We start from the raw sequence: 23,746 nt of genomic DNA on the forward strand, positions 1-23,746 counted from the left end.
AGATTTGAAGGTCTGGAAGAAAATACAAGTGCTCGTCAGGGATGGGGGACCTGCCTGTACCTCAAGTGAACCAATACGAAATGCAATCACCAATCTGAACTCTTTCCGTCATCAAGGAAAGAAAGCTATTCCTTCGATGTAAATAGGAAGTCGGTGATTGCGGCAAGGGGCATTGGGAAAGGAAGGCGAGCACTATGCAAGTTTAGTGGCTACAAGGGTTTGCCCGCACCCTTGTTTGACACTGCGTATACAGGGCACGTACAGAAAGTATTACAGGTTGCACAACAGTGTCTGGACAAGGAGTTTTGAAGATGCCGCCGAGGAAATCAAAATCCTCAAGTCTGAGATGGAGGAAACGGACATTCTCTCCAACGATTCTACGCCGATCAACATAGCTGTATCAGCGGACGGTTCGTGGAGTTCTCGGGGGTTTACTTCTAAAAATGGAGTGGTGTCCGCTATTTCGATAGACACCCGTATGTTATACTATCACACATTTATCCCTATGTTTTTAGATTTCTGCGTTTAGTTTGTGGATTACATAATGTAAAATAAAATGTGAGCTTCGCCAGTCCCTCTTCTGCTATATTTTCATAAACGTAAAGGAAGTTCTGAATATATGGAGTGGTACTTACAACACGAACCAGACTGTCATGCCAACTATGAAGGGTCAGTGAAAGCAATGGAGCCACATGGCGCTCAAGCATTATTCGGGCGATCCATCGAAAAACATTATATATAACTTCAGGTGAGAAACTTTCTAGTCAACTATCCCCATGGTAGTTACAAAACCCGATCGAAACTTGGGTGATACTTTTGTTGGGTCGGGCATAACGCTTGGTTGCCTATTCAGCTTCCTGTCTCGCGATCAATAATTTATGCAGATACTATCGATAATTTACGCAGGTTCCTTGCAGGGTTTCTCTCGACAGCGTAATTGCGTAAATTGCACATTTCGAGCCATCGTCTGCCCTGAAAAAAATTACTGACTGTGCTGAAATCACTCACAAAACACAACAAGGAAAGGCATCCCATATTGTATATAGGGTGTCCCAAGAGCATAGCGTGGTGACATGTGAATTTAGTATTGTTTGTAGTCCCTTGGAGATTACAAAATATCGCTTGTCATTCAGCTTTGGTGATGTTCATTACGTGGAGTGTACACATCGAAAAGAACAGTTGACCTAGTTGCCGACAGTCTCCATGGATACTACTGAAATTTGATAGTGGTAAAGTTTGAAAGCAGAACTTGAAACACTGTATCATAAATGAAGTATGGAAAATTCCAGCTTTAGCATTGTGTTGGCACGCTGCAGTGATGATCAATCTTGATGGCAATGAAACATAATCCTTTGATCAGCGCTCAGGAGGGTACTCCTGATATTTTCATACGGTGGTGTGCCGCCCAAGTCGAAAACATAAATCCATGTATCATGTATATTCCAAAAATATGACCCATTGTTTGGGATTTCCTCAACAAAGTTGGGAAATTTTCACCTTTTAAAGTTGCAATATGGATCAGAATTGACCTTCATATTTCGAAGATTTGACTTTATAGAAAAATCCATAACAATTTCATTTGCAGATTCGACCATTAACAGGAACACGGGGGTGGCTCTAATTCGAGTAAATTGATTTAATTACCGAATAAATTGCTGTTTTAGTACGTACCGTTTGCGAGAGTAAAGCACAAAATTTGAAACGTCATTTTTACTATTTGAATATGTACGCATGCGTATTTGGTGCATGGTAACGGTTTGCGAAATTGCAACTTCGTGTCAACATGCGTAGCTAGCCTTCCCACGGACAAGCGGTCAGGTCTCTGCCCGCGCCCTGCCTGGGTCTCTGCTGACTGATTCAGCCCAGTAAAAACGGAAGAAATTAGCCAACAATGTCAGCAAAATAAACAACGTTAGTCAGATCGAAAGATGGAACTAGAAAAAAGAGTGACACGCGACTAATGCACCACGTCGAGGAGGCAGACTGTGTCTACAGTTTCTCGCGAAAGCACCAACGTCGCCACCGTGTGATGACCAACTTCGCTAGCCAGCGGTGTTTCCTCGGGCAATAACATCGACCTACCATCACCGTGTGGACCCCACGATTTGTAATGTGAACCGGGCAGTAGTCCCTCCGCAAGGAAATAACTTAGATCTGTTAGCATTCATTGATAAACTATATCCTTCAGGTCAAAAATGCATTTTTCGGAAACAAAGAAAAACTGCAGTTTCCATCATGGCATGGTCTCATTTACGACACGACGCGTCGATCGGCGCGCTGACATGGCCATGCAAGACCTGACTGAGGGGCAAGGCAGTTGCCAAACTCTTGCAGTGGTGGATAAATATTATATAAATATATAAATAAATATAGCGTGCAGATACCTCGCCTTTTAACATGAAAAATGTAACATGCAACGTGGAGAGGATTTAGGAAACGCTGTCAGGCACGCGGTGAACACAACCAGATCGGTGTACGTGGTCTGGACGCTCGATCGATCGAACGTACACAGTAGGTGCACACTGCACTGCGTGTCACTGACATACATGTATATGGGTGAGAAAACGATCTTTTGTAGAGCTGTACTTTATCATATTGATATACTTATATTTCTGGAACATTGTGGTGCTACCAAAGTTAGGCAAACGCAAAATTTACAATGAATTATCATTATATAGGCCTATGTCAAGTTCTGTCATCGTGTCAACATCGCCCCTCCAACGTGCACTCTATTGAGACGTCATCACTCTTGGTGGTACTTGTCACGTGCACAGCAGAAAACGCCAATGTTTTTGTTTTGAAAGTTTGTTTACAAAACAGCTTTTCTAGGCGGCCGAAACGCATCAAAATGAACGTATTTGTATGCCAGGATTGGTAAGAGGCTTAGCTAAGAAGAGTACTTCAACGCAGTATGGTCTATTTGCTTTAGTTTTACGAAAAAAAATCGACAATTTTGATCCATATTGCAACTTTAATCTGTTGCATGTGAAGGTTTTTCTGAAGCATGGGACATTTGCTTTGTTATCGAACCATGCTTAGGTTTTTTCCACGATGAAAAATCAAACCACGTTTAGGGATATTTTCGTGAAAAAATGACTATTCGGCATCGCATATTTCATGAATTTGAACCCTCAAAGTCGGACCAAATCGTGTCCAAGGGATCAAATACGTCAAATTCCGAGTCCGAGAAACCTGTGGCTGGCAGACAAATAGACAGAAGATGGAGAGCAACTGAGCACATCACAAGCTGACAAACATCATGATGTCGATGATTGTTAGCAAGGGTGCTGCATGCTACATAGACGACTCAACTGAACTGGTTGACGATCGTAATGATATCGGGGAAGCGCTTCCTAGCAAGGGAAAATCAACATCAACAGTGACTGCCCCCTACAAAGACAAGTCTGCCCCTGACTTTGATGAATTGTGCAGAAAGTGGCCCTTTCAATGAACATGCAGAGAAAACACTGGCCTTGTGAAAACTACTTGTCAAGGTCTTTTTTTATTTATGAAGTTCTTTTTTTAAACATCTCCAGGTACACTACGTTCGTTGGCAATGGGGACAGCAGTGCCTATCCCCAACAAAAATGTACAGAGGCATAGCCTGTTGTTCACACATATCTTTTCCACCCGGTAAATGGGCCATCACAAAAGCCAAAAATGTTGTACAAATTTTTTTTAATTTGTACCCGCAAAACTCTAATTTATGTTAAGGACTCTGTTACCTTGTGTTTGTGGAACAAACTTACAAAGGCATCATAACAATTTTAAATTTAAAACATGAAGATCACTTTGTTATTGATAAACATAATTCTCTGTAAGTCAGTCTGTGTGCACACAGGTGTAAGAACGAAGCAAATGGACAAAGTAACATGTACAATAAGTCCAAGTTTCAGATTGTCGCCAAAGTGTTTTTTTAGCTCACATTTGGTTATACCAATGAGAGTTTATCGTATAGGCTGAAGTCGATGGCGTCTGTATGTATGTATGTGTGTATGTATGTATGTATGTATGTATGTATGTACGTACAGTATGTCGGTCAACATCAAAAACACTCAAACCGCTGCACGTTTCAGCTTGGTATTTGGTGTGTGGATGCATCCTGGGCTATAGATGGGATTTTGTTCAAATGAAGTCTGCATTGCCAAAATTATGCAAATGAGGTTACAAAATGTGAAAATGGTTAAGAATCAATAACTCAAGAACCGCTGTTTTGATTGCTTTGAAAATTTGTGTGCAAGTACCTTAGGTGAACCTTATACAGTTTTATGAATATTGTGAAGATATCCTTAATTTTGTATTTTTGCTGAATTTTTTTGTGATTTTTCTCATTTTCAGTAAAAATTCTTCTTCTCTGAAACCGCCAACCCAATGCCTCTCAAATTTGAGTTGGATACTTGCGAGGATGTTACTCTTCTAATTTGTTGAAATTATGACGAAATTGGGAAAATTACTATTTTGGAGCAATTTTGTCATTTTTGGTCAAAAAATCTTAAACAGTATTTCCTTTTTAAAACCCCTGGACAGACAGCTTTCATATTTGGTACACAGACGTACAGAGATGAAAATAGTTCGATATGTGGAAATTGTCCTGAAACATTAAAAATTTGTATTTTTACGACAATATCGTCATTTTTGGTCAAGAAAACTTTATCTTAAAATTACTTGTTTGATAGCTTTGTAATTTGGTATAGTCCCGAAAGATGTTATGAGATAAATTTTCTGCTCAAAGTGTTGGGAAACCCCCAAATTTGTATATTTTAGGTAATTTTCTCAGTTTTTGACCTTAAATGACCTACACCAACCCAGGATATGTTGTGTGACAATTTTGAAGGCTGTGAACATAATTTTGTCATATTTGGTATCAATTTGTAGGAAACTTTGATCCAGAAAACAAAGCTGAGGTGATTTTTTTCATTTTGGACCAATTTTTGCAACTTTTTTTATGTAAGACATACAAGAACTGATGAGAAATTTGGATCCAGGATAATTCCAGATGTTGTAATCACCGCCCACAGTAGAGACATTTCACTATCTGTAACTAAATTAAGTGCTGTTTACATTAGAATGATAACACTCATGGCATTAATTAAAAAATACCGTTAAGGACAGTGTGCTCACATTCGGTTTTAATTGGTCCATTCGAGAAATATTTAAACCAGGAAAAACAAGAATGTCAAAAGCAAATAAGGTGTCCAACTTAGGTACTGGAGGTCATCTTTAGGAACATGCATATCAACTTCTATAGCAATGAGACAAGCAGATCCTAAATACATCAGCAAATGTCAACAACAAAAAATAGACAGAGAAGGCTTGATAAAAAGAAAAGGTGGAAGTGGGTAAAAAAATGTACAAGGGATCTGGTAAAAAAGTAATGCTACCGTACCTCATCAATCTTCTAGACCCTACCCCCTCCTGAATATCAAATGTTCCATCCCTTGGTATTACATAAGACCAAATGACAGGAAGTACATTTACAACCTTGGGAAGTTTTTAATTAATGCCATGAGTGTTATCATTCTAATGTTAACAGCACTTAAGTTAGTTACAGATAGTGAAATGCCTTCCACTGTGGGCGGTGATTACAACATCTGGAATTATCCTGGATCCAAATTTCTCATCAGTTCTTGTATGTCTTACATAGAAAAGTTGCAAAAATTGGTCCGCAATGAAAAAATCCACCTCAGCTTTGTTTTCTGGATCAAAATTTCCTTCAAATTGATACCAAATATAACAAAATTATGTTCACAGCCTTCAAAACTGTCTCACAACATATCCCAGGTTGGTGTAGGTCATTTAAGGTCACAAAATGAGAAAATTACCTTAAATATACAAATTTGGGGGTTTCCCAACACTTTGAGCAAAAAATTTTGTCTAATAACATCCCTGGGGACTTTATACCAAATTACAAAGCTATCAAACAAGTAATTTTGAGAACAAGTTTTCTTGACCAAAAATGACAAAATTGTCTTAAAAATACAAATTTGTATATTTCGGGACAATTTCCACATATCTAACTATTGTCATCTCTGTACGTCTGTGTACCAAATATAAAAGCTGTCAGACCAGGGGTTTTAAAAAGAAAACACTGTTTAAGATTTTTTGACCAAAAATGACAAAATTGCACCAAAATAGTAATTTTCCCAATTTCGTCATAATTTCAACAAATTAGAAGAGTAACATCCTCGCAAGTATCCAACTCAAATTTGAGAGGCATTGGGCTGGCAGTTTCAGAGAAGAAGAATTTTTACTGAAAATGAGAAAAATCACAAAAAAATTCAGCAAAAATACAAAATTAAGGATATCTTCACAATATTCATAAAACTGTATAAGGTTCACCTAAGGTACTTGCACAAAAATTTTCAAAGCAATCAAAACAGCAGTTCTTGAGTTATTAATTCTTGACCATTTTCACATTTTGTAAGCTCATTTGCATAATTTTGGCAATGCAGACTTCATTTGAACAAAATCCCATCTATAACCCAGGATGCATCCACACACCAAATACCAAGCTGAAACGTGCAGCGGTTTGCGTGTTTTTGATGTTGACGGACATACTGTACGTACATACATACATACATACATACATACATACATACATACATACATACATACATACATACATACATACACACATACATACAGACGCCATCGACTTCAGCTTATACGATAAACTCACATTGGTATAACCAAATGTGAGCTAAAAATCTCGAAGGTTGTAAATGTACTTCCTGTCATTTGGTCTTATGTAATACCAAGGGATGGAACATTTGATATTCAGGAGGGGGTAGGGTCTAGAAGATTGATGATGTAGCATTACTTTTTTACCAGATCCCTTGTGCATTTTTTGCCCACTCCCACCTTTTCTTTTAATCAAGCCTTCTCTGTTTTTTTGTTGTTGACATTTGCTTGTATATTTAGGATCTGCTTCTCCCATTGCTATAGAAGTTGATATGCATGTTCCTAAAGATGACCTCCAGTACATGTACCTAAGTTGGAGACCTTATTTGCTTTTGTCATTCTTGTTTTTCCTGGTTTACATATTTCTCGAATGGACCAATTCAAACCGAATGTGAGCACATAGTGTCCTTGACGGTATTTTTCGTTTTTGTATTTGGGAAAAAACTCACTTATTCAAGGCTTATTATTTCATTCCTTTCAAAATTGTGGTGTCAAAACATTCAGCCCGTTTTAGTTTGGTAGCACTATGCGTACGGTTTTAAACCTACAGCCAGACAAAGTGTTCTAGGTGACAACGTACTTTTTATTTGAAATGTAAATAAATATATTAACACACGAGAAATAAAGTAAACAATTACAATTGAAATTCGAACGTTGAGGGTTGCTTCACACACAGCTGAGCAGAATTCCTGAACAGAAACGGCATATGCTTCCTGCAACAACAAAAACGATATAGTTGTATAGTAGCTAAGTACATGGGAAATATAACGATTTCGCACACTATAATGTTGATCGAATATCAGTTTGATCACGGTGACATAAGACTGACAAATGTAAAACTTTATACTTACCGGCCACATCTCTCCTTTGATATCCCTTGGTAGCACTGCACGCACAAAGGACAATACAATAGGTGGTAATGTGTACTGACAACTTAGGGGCCCACTTCCTTTTTCTGTGAAGTAAAAAAATGTATTTTTGATTTATCTTGACAAGGATAGCAAGGAAAGATATTTTACAAAGGAGGGCCAAATATATAGAATACCGTCCATCATATGATTTTCATTTCAACTTGCGATTGTGGAAGAAAGCTATTTTTGCTCTCGTATGGGCGAAAATGATGCTTTGTTGAAATCACTCCATTTCCGATATGTTAGTCGCAACCACATATGATGCCAAACTAAATCCAAGGAGATGTGAAAATTGGCCTTTATTCCTCCATGGTATCCCTCTTTCTATGAAAAAACAAAGAAAAAAAGATACTAACGCAAAGAGCATGAGCCCAGGTACAATAACATAGCCATCTGATTTTCCGTTGACTCTGTCCCTTCTCCTTTCGGTCAGATGATGTCACTTTTACCCACTCACACAATTTAGCTCCGTCATACCTATAAATGACATCAAATTGTTTGACAATGAAAAAGAAGCATTTCGAGTTGGACAGATTGACTTTTGTACATTTGTAGGAATCTGACATAACATTTCGGCACCAAGTCGTTTCGACCTCTCAATTTCTGGTCCCAAGTCGTTTCGGCACTACAACCCAAGACGTTTCAGCATCCCTGTTTCGATTTTTTTCAAACTAATTAGTAATTGAATGACCCGCCATATTCGTAAGCATAACCCAAGACGTTTCGGCATCCCTGTTTCGGCTTTTTCAAACTAGTTAGTAATTGAATGACCCGCCATATTCGTAAGTGTAACCTCTGCGTTCTGACCATGCAGTACTTTTATGTACATTTTGTGTGACTTTTGCCGTACTGTTTCGTCACCGCTTTCAAACTTTTGCCGTGTCGGCGGCTATCGATAAACTCGATAAATAAGCCATATTCGTAAGCGTAACCTCTACGTTCTGACCATGCAGTACTTTTATGTACATTTTGTGTGACTTTTGCCTTACTGTTTCGGCACCGCTTTCAAACTTTTGCCGTGTCGGCGGCTATCGATAAACTCGATAAATAAGCCATATTCGTAAGCGTAACCTCTGCGTTCTGACCATGCAGTACTTTTATGTACATTTTGTGTGACTTTTGCCGTACTGTTTCGGCACCGCTTTCAAACTTTTGCCGTGTCGGCGGCTATCGATAAACTTGTACCACAGACTTTAAAATGATATGAAGACTTTTTTTCGTACGGTTTCTTACCACGTTCTCACAAAGATTAAAGCATGTACGTGAATGTTGACACTATACTTTTTTAGTGCTTTGATTTGTAACATTATGCTCTAGTGCTAGTTCCCCAAGGTAGCCTAGAGCGGTGTTGAAACGTCTTGAGTCACAATGCAGAAACAACTTTGGGCCGGAAATGGAGAGGCTGAAACGTCTTGGGCCGAAACGACTTGGTGCGGAAACGTCTAGAATCCATGGCATTCAGCCTGAAATATACGCCTATTGCCCAGGAACGACTGGAACATGGTTCAGTATGGATGATAATGCAAGTCATTTTCCGTCATAACATAAGCAATCATGCAACATGCACCGTTTGATCTAGCCTTCCAATTTTCAAACCCAAGTCTGGCCGTTTACTAGAGTAGTATACGTTCCCTCATTTGAGGGTATAACTGTACACTTGGCATGTGGCTATGATCGATTACGTATAGATCTATACGGTATTCATAATCTTCCCATAAAATGACCGTGATTCTGCTTTATGAACACTGGTTCAAATTGAAAAAGAGTTTGCGTGAACCAACATGGGTCTTGTGGCCGTAAAGACTTAGGTTCAGAAAAAGGGTGAGACGACGAAGTGGTAGGAGCACATTTTCACACAAGCAAAATAGTGCAACACTTCTTAATACCCAACTTTCTGCATTTCTGTGATTACTGCTTGTCGAGTATCTTCAATGGAATGAGTCGTCAATTTCCTTCCCATTCGTCTTCTGTTCTGTCCCTGACGACATTTGCTGGCGAGTCATTTAGATATTTTTGCTGCTATATTTGCGTTGCTTTCCACCATATTATATGTATTGTTGACTAAGCTAACAGATTGCTTCATTTCGGTGAAGTATCGAGCTTCAATCAAAAATAAATTCATACCGTAATGTTTGTGGGAGGTGCTTCAGTGAAGATATTTACATAACAATGCAAGCTACGCCCGTCACGTGTGCAAGCCATGATGTCATGAGTCTGACTCCATGAAGCCATGCATTGTCACTTGATTTGTGGAAACAGAAGACGTGCAGCGTGATTGATTTTTTCGATTTTACTTCAAATTTCTCAATTTTGTTTTTAAATGACTGCATGTCCTAGTTGTTCACATCAAAAGTAACGTGATATACAAATGTCAATGTTTTTTAAAGTCATTTTTTCGTCCTCTAGCGTGATAAAGTGTCCAAAAACGTTTTTCTCGTTAACGCAGTGTGAAGAGGGTCGCTGTCTTTGGCCGCACCTGGCCAGTTCTTTGTTAATCCTTGGCTATTGAAATTTTCTCAAGCGATTGACACCATAAAGATCTAAAAAATTGTGTCAGGGATTTCTTTAATCTGGCTTAGTTTTTTTGTAGCAAATTCTTAAAGGCAATAGACTAGGGCTAAGTTGTCGCGTCATAAAAATCGATCTAAGGGATTAAAAACAAGTCCCAGACATAATTACGCAAGCTTGCATTCGCGCAAAGTTGAACGGGATATCTCGAAGTGTAAGCACAAGACATAGAGAAAACTGGTTTTTGGGAGGTTATTTAAATTGCCTGTCACGTGACAGTTATGTAAACAATGGTTACACTGTAGTGACCAAAATGTTCCCCTATATCTGGGCTTTCAGAAAATACATACTTTTAGGGGTTTCTGAGCTCAATAATTACCAGAGAATCATTGGATTAAAAGGGTTGATTTCTTGTCTTGGAACCTTAAGGACCAAAATTTTTTCGAAATTTTTACGGTGTACTTTCGTTATAAAATGCTAATCAACCAGGAAGGTCATCAACGGACCTACACCTGCACATAGTTACTCAGTCAGTGAACCACAGGTAAATCTCTTTGAGCTAAAACCATTGAAGATAGCTCATAATGTAAACTTAAAGAGCTGGTATTTCTTTTATGTATTAACAGGCCTGGGACTGGACTGCATTCAAAAGAACTCTATCTCCATCGTTCATCCATAGGTACCAGTCATTTGCTGGTAGAGAGTTTAAGCTGTGGGTTCAGGTGGCGATGTTTGTTCTGGCTGGAAATATACCCAACCAGTACCTACCATTGTGGCATCTTATTGGTGAAGTAAGTCAATCAAAAACATTTGGTAATGAAGCTTTAAAGCTATACAGTCATCTGTAATTTAAATATGCCCATATATGGTCAAAGGGCCATTCCTTGGTATTCAAAATGCCCATGTGATGGCACTGTTTTTAAAAAGCTCCCACCTGCTTAAAATCTACTCTCTCCTTCGCAAGGTCCTCTCTCAGTGCATATATTGACACACTCAACCACCATGACTTCAATTTGTCTGGCAGCAACCCTCATCAGGCCTTTTCAGCCAACCAAATAACATCTTCAATCCTCACACATGTTGGCTCATTCAAAATCACATATGATATCACCACAAATAAAATCTTGTCATTTACCCAAACTGACCCATAAATCACTGTATTGGCACTCAGACTGATACACTATCCTTCACTGACAAGGCCACATTGGCACTTAAGTATCAATACTGTAATATTTCATACAACAACACACAAACTGATGTTGAATTATAGACAGTAGAGTGAGAACAAACATGTAATTGGCAGTATATCTACAACTTCCTTTGAACGAAGCCTAGTTATAATCCACTTTAATCCAGATAAAATTTGCATGAAGTATCATTTTTCATTGTCGGGACTTCAGTAACAATCTGTTCACCTTCAGAAATGTAATTTTCTGATGTACATGTACACAACATTCCAATATAGCATCTTATGAAGCTGACATGAATATTACCAGTACTATTCCTCTGAGGCATTCATTAATGATCAGCAAGCCAGCTAAAAAACAAAGATCAGGCAAAATGCTACGAAAACACATATTTTGAGTGACAGCGCTCTCAGTAGTTCTGACCATAAAGAATACATCATGATTAAATGGTATTTATCACATGTAGGTCACCAAATACTTTGACAAACCATGTTAATTTTTTCATAAGACAACATCTGACAATAAACTGATTACTCCAATAGATAATTTATGAAGTGGGCATGGGAAACTGAAAAGTTGCTGATAGTAGGCCTTCAAATAGCTACCTAAATATTACCCCATACCTATTCCTATTCTTGAGCACAGCACAGCAAACCAGGAAACATGTGTAACACAAGTCAGAGCTTTCCTCTCAAAAGACAGTGCATCTTCCACTTCTGACAATTGCTGTTGTTCATTCTTGATTCTTGATATGAACAGGTGTTGAAAACAAGTTTTGTTGACCTTGATAATTACTGTTGTTTATTCATGATTTTTGGTTTAAAGATACCTTAGAATCATTTTGATTGACTAAGACATTAACCAATGCTTACACTAGGTTCAAACATGGTAACAATATTACTAATTGTTAGTGTACTTATATGATAGTTCCTGTTCTTTGTTTTTGATTGTAACAATGTTACTAATTGTTAGTGTACTTATATGATAGTTACTGTTCTTTATTTTTGATTCCTCATTTAAACATGTCTTATTCTAGGTTCAAACATGGCTACAATGTTACTAATCATTAGTGTACTTATATGATAGTTCCTGTGCTTTGTTTTGATTCCTCATTTAAACATGTCTTATTCTAGGTTCAAACATGGTAACTAATTGTTAGTGTACTTATATAATACATGTAGTTACTGTTCTTTATTTTTGATTCCTAATTTAAACATGTCTATTCTAGACATTAATCAATGCTTACTCTAGGTTCAAACATGGTAACAATGTTACTAATTGTTAGTGTACTTATATGATAATTACTGTTATTTATTTTTGATTCCTCATTTAAACATGTCTTATAAAACATTTTCATTGACTAAGACATGATGGTTATTGTTGCTTTACACATGATTAGTGACCTGTTTTAAACTTATTATAAAATTTGGTTCATTAAAACAATAACAAAAATGACAATAACTAAATGTTTGTTTTTGGTTTAAACATGATTATATTGTTCCTGATTGTTGGACAACTCGTCACAATTACTGTTATTTATTCTTCATTCTTGTTTCAAAACGTGTTATAAAATGTTATTAGTCCCCACGGACACCGTCCGGGGGGACTTATAGGTTTGGTCATGTCCGTGCGTGCGTGCGTGCGTGCGTGCGTGCGTCCGTCCGTCCGTCCGTCCGTTCACGCAGATATCTCAGAGATGCAAGAAGCGATTTCATTCAAACTTGGTACAAGGATTACTACATATGTCATACAGATGCACGTTGATTTGTTTTGTGATACAATCCAATATGGCCGCCAGGCGGCCATTTTATTACGATTTTTTCATGTACAGAGCCATAACTCAGACATGTTTCAACCGATTTTATTCAACGTTGGTACAAGGACATTGACCAATGTCATAGATACGCACGTCAATTTGTTTTGTGATACGATCCAATATGGCTGCCAGGCGGCCATTTTATTACGATTTTTTCATGTATAGAGCCATAACTCAGACATGTTTCAACCGATTTTATTCAAAGTTGGTACAAGGACATTGACTAATGTCATAGATATGCACGTCAATTTTTTTTGTGATACAATCCAATATGACCGCCAGGCGGCCATTTTATTATGATTTTTTCATGTACAGAGCTATAACTCAGACATGTTTCAACCGATTTTATTCAACTTGCTACAAGGACATTGACCAATGTCATAGATATGCACGTCAATTTGTTTTGTGATATGATCCAATATGGCCTCCAGGCGGCCATTTTATTACGATTTTTTCATGTACAGGGCATAACTCAGACATGTTTCAGCCGATTTTATTCAAAGTTGGTACAAGGACAATGACCAATGTCATAGATATGCACGTCAATTTGTTTTGTGATACGATCCAATATGGCCGCCAGACGGCCATTTTATTACAATTTTTTCATATACAGAGCCATAATTCAGACATGTTTTAACCAATTTTATTCAAAGTTGGTACAAGGACATTGACCAATGTCATAGATATGCACGACAATTTGTTTTGTGATACGATCCAATATGGCCTCCAGGCGGCCATTTTATTACGATTTTTTCATGTACAGAGCCATAACTCAGACATGTTTCAGCCGATTTTATTCAAAGTTGGTACAAGGACAATGACCAATGTCATAGATATGCACGTCAATTTATTTTGTGATACGATCCAATATGGCCGCCAGACGGCCATTTTATTACAATTTTTTCATATACAGATTCATAATTCAGACATGTTTTAACCGATTTTATTCAAAGTTGGTACAAGGACATTGACTAATGTCATAGATATGCACGACAATTTGTTTTGTGATACGATCCAATATGGCTGCTGTGTGGCCATTTTATTACAATTTGTTCATATACAGAGCCATAGCTCAAACATGTTTCAACCGATTTTATTCAAAGTTGGTACAAGGACATTGACCTATGTCATAGATATATACGTCAATTTGTTATGTGATACGATCCAATATGGCCGCTAGGCAGCCATTTTATTACGATGTTTTCATGTACAGAGCCATAACTCAGATATGTTTCAACCGATTTTATTCAAAGTTGGTACAAGGAGATTGACTAATGTCATACATATGCATGTCAATTTGTTATGTGATACGATCCAATATGGCTGCCTTGCGGCCATTTTGTTACGATTTTTCATGAACAGAGCCATAATACTCTCAGGCATATCTCAACCGATTTTATTCAAAGTTGGTACAAGGACATTAACCTATGTCATACATATGTATGTCAATTTGTTTCATGATATGATCCAATATGGCTGCATGGCAGCCATTTTGTTACAATTTTTTCCTGTCCTTAGCCAAAACTTGGGCATGTCTCAAATATGGTACCAGTGATAATCTGTCAAGTGTTAGAATTGTATGCAAAAATGTTTTGCAACATCCTGTTGATTATTCCTAGTTGACTCATTTTCTGAACTTTAGGATGGTGGCCTACATTGGTTTCATGTTTTCATCACCATGGAACTCATTCTTGGCCATTGAGCGCCATCTGTATCAAAGTATTTTTATTACAGACCTAATTAATGAAGAGGACTCTATCCTCTCTGAGGACATGTAATCAAAGTACCATTAACAAGTGGGGACTGTGTCATCAACGATGACTTGTTGACATAGGCAATAACCAATGTTTATACTTGCTTTACACATGATTATATTGTTACTAATTGATAGAGGACTCATCACTATTACTATTGTTCATTCTTTTTTCAAATGTGTCATAAAAAGTTTATTGACTAAGACGATAACCAATGTTTATTTTTGGTTTACACATGATTATATTGTTACTTAAAAACTATCTACTGTTGATTGACCAATCAGAGTGCTCAATTCAGGGTGTTTTATCTACTCATAAAGCCTTGGTCACCAAATTCCAGAAACAAATGACAGCGCCGTAATAAAGTACTGTCCAATCAAAAGTGAACATGTCATATTCTGTAGACATCTGGGACATTGTAATATTCAAATTTGGTAACACAGCGGAAACCAGCTGCAACACAAAATCTGCTGTGGTACAAACATAAACTAATGTGCCCTAGGGCATTTATAGGATGGTCCATTACTTTGGAAGGCTATTTCACAAAATCTGCTGTGGTACAAACATAAACTAATGTGCCCTAGGGCATTTATAGGATGTTCCATTACATTGAAAGGCTGTTTCACAAATAATAGTTTTAATTCATATCCTAAACATGTTACATTGACAAGCGGGACGGTTGACGTAAACACATTGAAAACAAAAATATATCAGTTAGGGGCGATAGTTTTTAAGTCGGATAAAACCCTCATACTCGGGCTCTTCTGGTATATAAAGTCCAACCCTACGATAAAATGTCTCGGCCTGCGGCCTCGACATTTTATCATTGGGTTGGACTTTATATACTAGAAGAGCCCTCATACTCGGGCTTTATCCTATACTAAAACTATGTTCGGATGGTGCAAAATTGGAAACATTTCAGGTACAGTTTTTATTTAAAAAACACCAGGGTTATTAACTTAAAGCCGCTGTATTTGTAACTTTTAACAATTTTTTTCATATTTTTGATTAAAATGACATCCTCAGTATGTGAAAGTAGATCATAATTAATGTTGAATCGCATGGTTTGCATGCCCAGCTCGCCTCACAAATGTGTACGATTAACAATAAAAGGAGTGAAAATGACTTCTTGTCCGGACCAGAAGTCAGGCTTTGTTGACACATGAAATGAAACGTAATCACACCACTGCGCATGCTCAACCACATCTACGCAAATTTTACTGTGGTGTCCATAGAAACCTACGCTCTTCGAAAAGGTCTGGTCCATCGAAACTGGAGTCTCGGCTTAAAACGGCGAAAGTTGGGTGAAATACCGGAAAGATAAATATGTATGTGTTTACAGATTGTTCCGACTATAATGGGCCGTGCAAACAACGTTTTTGAACAGCTAAACTAAAGATGGAGGCAGTCGATTGTAAGCTTCATGCACTGCATTCCACGTTGTGACCGACGGTACACGGAGATCAAGTTTGCTGAATGAATTGAGAGAGAAAAATATATATACATAAAAATTCAATACTTCACCATCGTAATCATTGAACTAGTCGTTTCTTCCATTATGGAGTATAATTAAATTTCGTTGAAAATAAATGACGGGACTGATTCTGCTCAGTCTGCTCAAACGAAGTTTAGTGTACGGCAGGGCTACGCTACAGGCAACACAGCCTATCAACTTCGCATGTCATTGCTGTAACTGAAAACGCTCAGAAAGTTACAAATTGTATCTTGAATGCAGTACAAAAATCTTACTTATTAAATTTAAAAGTATTTCCAAATAATATCGAACGCAACAGGTATCTAATCCTTACAAGGACTACCGTAGTGCAATTACCGACTAGCTGCGATGCGACGGAGCTCCAGGCATGGTGGTAGAAGTTCGAACACGAGAGATCTCGGCCTCACTGCAAAGTCGTCCAAAGCGAACCCCCCCGACAGCAATCTACATGTAACCTCTTGGTTTGATTCTGTTGTTTACTTACTTTTGGAAAGAATTCATGATACATATATCTGACTTTCACAACTGCACAATTTGCTTAGGACTGTGATTTTGGCTGTAGTCTAGAGACGATTGGAGGGAGCTAAGGCAGGCCCCAAATTTGCATGAACAATGCCCGGGACGATTTATACATGCAGACACGCAGCTCGATGAGAAAGTCGTTCACATAAATCTAAATGAAGTGATCAATACAAAAGTTTTAAACATCACTTGTTCTGTAAACTTATGATCAATGGTTCTGACCTACGGATTTTACACTGCGGCGTCGTTTTTTTATTGCGTTTGGCTGGCTACTAGTCCTGTAAGACTGTACTGCATGGAGGTAGTAGACTGTACAAGTGCATCGAGGCCGGGCCGAGATTGGCGTGGGGCCTGCAGCAAAGTAAAGTTGACAGCGTCCATTGCAGAATGCCTGCGTCTTCGCCTTTCGCGTTTGGGAGGAAATATACCACTGTATTCAGAATGCCTTTCTACCGGTATAAAAGCTCCAAAACTGATGCATCAAAAGCCAAAAGTCTGTAAATTTCTTAGCAGTAGCTTCATTGTTGTTTCTACATTTTCACTGAGATATCAGCCGTGCGTGTGCTGGTCCCGGTTGTTCTGACTCGGGCTTACACAGCTGATTAGGGAGCCGTCATTATTTACAGCCAGGGGGGGGGGGGGGGGTCAGAGGAATTACATTAGAAACTCCGAAATTTTGAGTCACACCCTAGCCAACCATGATGAATTTGAGTAACCCCTCTCTTACACAGAAATTTTGGCTTACCTTAGCCCATGTAACAATATGTAGATATAAAAGCTCACCTAATAACCAGTCTCCGATCATATAGTATTGTTGAATTTGGATGGGTAGCATGTCATTATGGTATGGTTAAATGTCCAAATAGTTGTTGAACTGAAGTCAATTAAATATAAATTTTGTGATAATACAGAGGATGAATTCACAACAGTTCAGTTTTGTCCTAGATCCTGTGCACTAATAATGGATCTCGAGAACATTTCTCCGTGACCCAGCCTCTCCTTCCACCACTGGTAACGACCGTAGAAAACTACTGTGTAACATCATCATCACCACTGTCAATCCTCATCTTCACTGTCGCTAGTGCCATTGAGTACATGAACAAAGATATCATTCTTATCGTTACTATCTTCTCTTTCATTTAGTATTGCTAGTATTGGCAGCTACTTGCGGTTTTTTGCCTGGCTTCATGTAGTTGATATTTATTGTTCTGTTAAAGTATTTATTTGCTTTTTATTTAACATGTATCAGAGTGAAATATACATTATCAACTTATCATTATGTCATTGAGGACAAAGTAAGACAAAGAAATAACATGTTTGGAAAAGAGTTATTGGACATTTTTCGTTCTTTTCAAGCTTTTGGTTAACTTCTCGGCGATCTCGACAATAGGTCAAACCCGGAATTCAAAGGCATTTAGGGACCGCGGCAACAAAAGCGTGTTCACAAATGTGCATAGAAATAATGGTATGTGACAATGTGTATTTCCAAACATGTTTTTGTAAACGCTGATTTGTTTGTACCGCCATCCCTTGGGCATACTGAGTCAGTACATTGCATAGATGATTGACAAGGGTATCAGTACCGTTTTCAATGCTGATATTACAACAGATTTGTTTTCAATTATGACTTCAATGTTTTCATGCTCTGCACAGATGCTGTGAATAGTGCCCAAATGAAAGCTGGTGAAATTGGCAAAAATGGAGATACTGATCTTAAAGATCTGCTGAAGAAAGCAAGGAAGATTGTACGTGAACTTGAAGGCAGAGATTTCATTGATCCTGAAAATTATGCTGAAAATGAGTTACAAAATGCTATTTGAAAGTAAGGACACTAATTAAAACTGCAAATGATTGCCTGGTTATCAGAAATACCACTTGTATCTCTAAGCCTGGTTACTTATCAAATCTCTCTGTCTTTTGTCAGTGGTTTTGTTTTTTGATGGGATGAATTATTTTCTTGATTTGCAAGCACCTGAGAGAGTCAAGAATCTGAAAAAAGGAAGAGGGTGCTCTTGGAGATAAATTTGAAGTCAGTAACAACATGGATGACCTTATGGATAAATTTCGTGACTTGATTAGTGAGAGCGAGCAAACAGATCAGATACATGAAGTGGAGACATTCAACCAACTCAACAAAGATCCAGATTATAAGGTACAATTACAGTAGGGAGGCCAACTGAAATTTTGAAATGTTCAATCTGCATTTTAATTAATGTAGTTTTTTAGATTTCAATGAGAGAAGCTAAACATTTTTTTAATTTTCGAAATTGGATGAACGGTTACAATTTTATAGCTTTTTAAAACCTTCACTTTTACTCTTTCTGTAGAAAGACAATACATATAATAACAATGGGAACAATGGGACAAAAATGAAGGAGTTTTAGCTGAAATTTACAGTAAATTTGCTGTAACTTTGTTAATAAAACATCTTTTTGTACCAAATTTGGCATGGAGATAGATTTTAATGGCACACACAAATGTATCCTAAAATCACGCGATTACGATGGTGGCCATATTGGATTTATCCATGGCAACGGATGAACGACACTTAACGAGAAATGACAAAATGAAAATATTAAGCTCAAATGGCGTAAGTGATATATCAAATTGAAGGTCTTTTTGAGCTGATGACACTTTTGAATAGCTCTACTGCATTAAAACTACCTACAAAAAGTATTTCATCCAAATAAAGGCTTTCAAAACATCATCACTGGGGCCATGTGGAGTTTTGACATTATTTGGTAAAGGCTTCTTCAATTTTATCAGTTTCTGAACAATTTGAAACTTAGAATTTAATTTAAGGATTATTGGTTAAAACTATGTTCCAAAATTATTGATCATCTTTAAAATTCAGGAGTAAATTGAATGAGAAGTCGATGTTTGGAGGTGCTAAAAATTGCATACTTGTCATGGTAAAGTTATCAGCAACTAAGATGGTCTCATCATACCACCTGTCAGACATGCAAATTTCCTTTGTTACAAACATTTAAAAAAATCAATACCCTTTCTTTTGCCAACACAGATGCAACTTATTCCCTTAGTTTCCTTGAAAATATTGTGTATGGCTGTCAAAAATCTATGTCAACAAAATCACAAAATTGCTATCTCCTCTGCGCAAAAGGGATTGATCTTCTCATTATTCACCGTGAGAAATTAGAGAATTATGATTATCAAAACTATGGTCCCAGAATTTTGATATATGGACGGAGCTGTTCTGTGTACAGAAGAAATTTGCTCCTGTTCAATGAGTGATCTCCGTGTGTATGGATCATGGAGAATTGTGGGTAGCCTCACTTACTGTGAAGCGTGGTCAATATCTCCGTCAATAAATACGTGAGCTGTTCAAAATTTCTCATTTTTCTAGCAAAAATTCAAAAGAAATAATGATAAACTGCGTACTAGAGGTCGTTTCACTGAGAGTTGGTCGGGTTAGGTCTCGGAAAAATCGCTCTCAATTTTTTGTCTCGGATTTGGTCATATACACTGCCCTATGTTGGTGAAGAACCTTATATCGCGAGAAAGAGCGAGATCTGGGCTTTCAAATGAGTATTCGATGTAAGGGATGTTTTGATTGGCTCACCTTCAAACATGCGTTTCAAAATCGGCGATGTAAATATTAGGTGCTGCCATGTTTCAGATCGCCGTTCCCGGTACTGTTTCTAGCTCAATTTTGCAGTTTATTCAAAAAGTAAGTAGTTCATATAAAGAAATAAAAAACATATGAGAGAATAGCTGCATTTTTAATTTTTAGCCTCATGTATTTTTTTCCACAATTTTCTTTCCCGTTATCGATGTTTTTCAATTTTGAACATGACTAAGTCACTGGTGATTGAGTGTCAATTCAGCACGTCCTGGGCGACCTGCTGGCCTCCCTAATTACAGTCTAATCATCCTGTTCACTCCTATTTATAATGAACCGGACCACACTCGATGTTGATTAAAGTGGGTTTTAGCAAAACTATGATCATGAAAGGGCTGAAGGAGACAAACTTTTGTATACAATTTTCAGTAGTTTTGCTTAATGATTGAATTAAAGGAAGAGGGTGCTCTTGGAGATAAATTTGAAGTCAGTAACAACATGGATGACCTTATGGGTAAATTTCGTGACTTGATTAGTGCGAGCGAGCAAACAGATTGGATACATGAAGTGGAGACATTCAACCAACTCAACAAAGATCCAGATTATAAGGTACAATTACAGTCTAATCATCCTGTTCACCCCTATTTATAATGAACCGGACCACACTCGATGTTGATTAAAGTGGGCTTTAGCAAAACTATGATCATGAAAGGGCTAAAGGAGACAAACTTTTGTAAACAATTTTCAGTAGTTTTGCTTAATTAAATTATTTTATGGTGTACCTGCATACAAATTAAGCAAACTTCAACACATCCAGAATTCTGCTGCTCGGTTAGTAACCAGGCGGAAGTTCAGCAGTCATATTACACCCATACTTAAGGAATTACACTGGCTTCCAATTGAACACCGTGTACGTTTTAAAATCTTGTGTCTTATTTTTAAAGTAATTCATTGTAAATCAGCGCCATCATACCTAGCAGAACTTTTAAGTATTGAATGTCCAGTTCGTAATACAAGAAACAGTGCTGGTGTTAGAGTCTGTCCGTTTTCAATCAAAGATCAGGGAAAGCAACCTTCAAAAATATATGGTGACAGGGCTTTTAGCGTTTACGCACCTAAGCTTTGGAATAGTCTGCCAATTGAGCTCCGGATTGTGAAGGAATTTGTTTTATTTAAGAAATCTTTGAAAACTTTTATTTTTCGCGACTGCTACTGCTTATACTAGACTGTGTGATTTTTAAAGTGTATGGTTTTAGTCTATTATGCCAGTTCACTTTTTTTTTTCTTCTGATCTTAAATTTAATTTTTTTTATTAAATTTCTTTCTGAATCGTTTTAATTTGATTGTTACACTTTCTTTTTACTTTTTTAATTTATATTTTTAATTTTTACTGTACTGTACAGACCGCTGAGACAGTTTTGTGTAGTGGTCTTTAACAATAAATTATTTATTTATTTATTTATTTAATGATTGAATATGTCCTGCTGCGCCATAAAGTATGATGATCATACAAAGTGTCAGACTTGCAAGCACAATCATTATGTATAAGGTTCAATATTTTATGTACAACTTGCAATATTTTGTCACAACTTGCAATGTTTTGTGTACAAGTTGCAATGTTTTATGACAACAGGTAATGTTTGGCACAACTTGTAATCTCTTGTGACAACTTACAATGTTTTTGTACAAGTTACAATGTTTCATGTACGCCTCGCAATATTTTGTCATAACTTGTAGTTGTTTGTGTAAACTTGCAATCTTTTGTGAAAACTTGCAATGTTTATGTACAAGGTGCAATCTTTTGTGACAACTTGCAATGTTTTGTGTACAACATGTTGTTATTGTTGGCAAATGGATTTTGTCTAAAGTTCTGTTAAAACTTAGAAACATTGCACGTACAGACTGTTAAGTAATGAAAAGTTGATAACGACATTTTGACATTATGCGCCAGTCAATGTAAACCCCCCCCCCACCTCGGGGTTTAGTGGGGGATTTGGAAATTAGTCCTGTGAAATCTGCCAAATGCCCCACCCCCTGGGGCAAGACAACCTGGAAAATCCCCACCTAAACCAAGTAAATCCCCCACATACAGGGGTGGGGAATTTGTAAATTCCTACACACAACCACTCTTTGGAATTTTCATGTCGTAAACAACCTGCATCAATATAAAAAGTTCATGTTCAACTTCAGAAGAATTTTAATCATTTAAAACAGGGTTTTGTGACATTTATGCTGTTCACAAATGTCTATCACAATCAACACAAATAGATCCAGGATAATGACATACTTTTCGCATTTGTTTTTCAGCCACTTATACTGTGACCAGATAAAAGTGTTGAGGTGTCACTGTCAAGTCACCTATTTTGGAGCAAAAATTTACAATATTTTTCAGTCTAGTTTGCTTGTATGTTGTCAGGCATAAACATATTTCAGGCTAGAACAATTAGATCAAAACACCAGATGTATCATACAAGACCTGTCGCCTCAATAAACTGATTAAAGCTGATAATTAAACAAGATACATGATGTCCAATCTCACAAGTGCAGCTTTTTTGTCTTCTCGCTCTCATGCTACAAGCACAATGACACATTCTACATCAGTCATGCACTGATTTAAAACAAGCAGAGGAATGAAAATTCACAATGATCCGTGTTTATTCATCACAAAACACGGCAGAAAGATACTGTGTAAAACTCAACAGAACAGATGATCAGAATGATCACACTGATGAAACAGAACTGTTTCCCTAGCTATATGGGTCGTCATGAATAAATTGATAATACATTTAGCGGACATAAAAAGGAATCCCGTCGTGACCGAACATGTTTTCCAAATACACAAGCAATTTAAAGGGCCATTTTTCATGAATTTTGTTTGATGTGAGATACTACTTATATTGTTTGACATGTCGAAAGATACTGAATGAATGGGTGACCCTGCTATATTCGACCCCGGTTTTAGACACGATACATGCAAACCATCACGAAATGATGAATTAATGGTTATGACCATTAATTCGTTTTCGCGATGGTTTTACTTAATTTGTATAAAACTGGGGTCGAATATATGTATGGTCACTCATTCATTCAGTATCTTTCAACATGTCAAACAAAATAAGTAGTATATCGCATCAAACAAAATTCATGAAAAATGGCTGACTTTGTCCCTTTAAGCTTTATTAGTCCCCACGGACACCGTCCGGGGGGACTTATAGGTTTGGTCATGTCCGTGCGTCCGTCCGTGTGTGCGTGCGTGCGTGCGTCCGTCCGTCCGTTCGCCCAGATATCTCAG

At 37.5% G+C, this 23,746-nt stretch overlaps 1 long non-coding RNA gene across 2 annotated transcripts; it reads left to right on the plus strand.

Moving 5' to 3' along the window:
• The first annotated feature begins 32 nt into the window (after nucleotides 1-32).
• LOC139126859 (uncharacterized) lies at nucleotides 33-21,917 on the plus strand. Of its 2 annotated transcripts, XR_011550831.1 has the most exons (4): nucleotides 38-748; nucleotides 10,727-10,891; nucleotides 18,528-18,696; nucleotides 18,844-21,917. It is a non-coding gene; the product is annotated as an uncharacterized lncRNA (long non-coding RNA). The 2 variants fall into 2 exon arrangements; XR_011550830.1 differs by having other exon boundaries at nucleotides 33-748; nucleotides 18,528-21,917.
• The last annotated feature ends 1,829 nt before the right edge of the window (nucleotides 21,918-23,746 follow it).

This window comes from Ptychodera flava, unplaced genomic scaffold (genome assembly GCF_041260155.1).
Source record: "Ptychodera flava strain L36383 unplaced genomic scaffold, AS_Pfla_20210202 Scaffold_140__1_contigs__length_122957_pilon, whole genome shotgun sequence".
NCBI lineage: Eukaryota > Metazoa > Hemichordata > Enteropneusta > Ptychoderidae > Ptychodera > Ptychodera flava.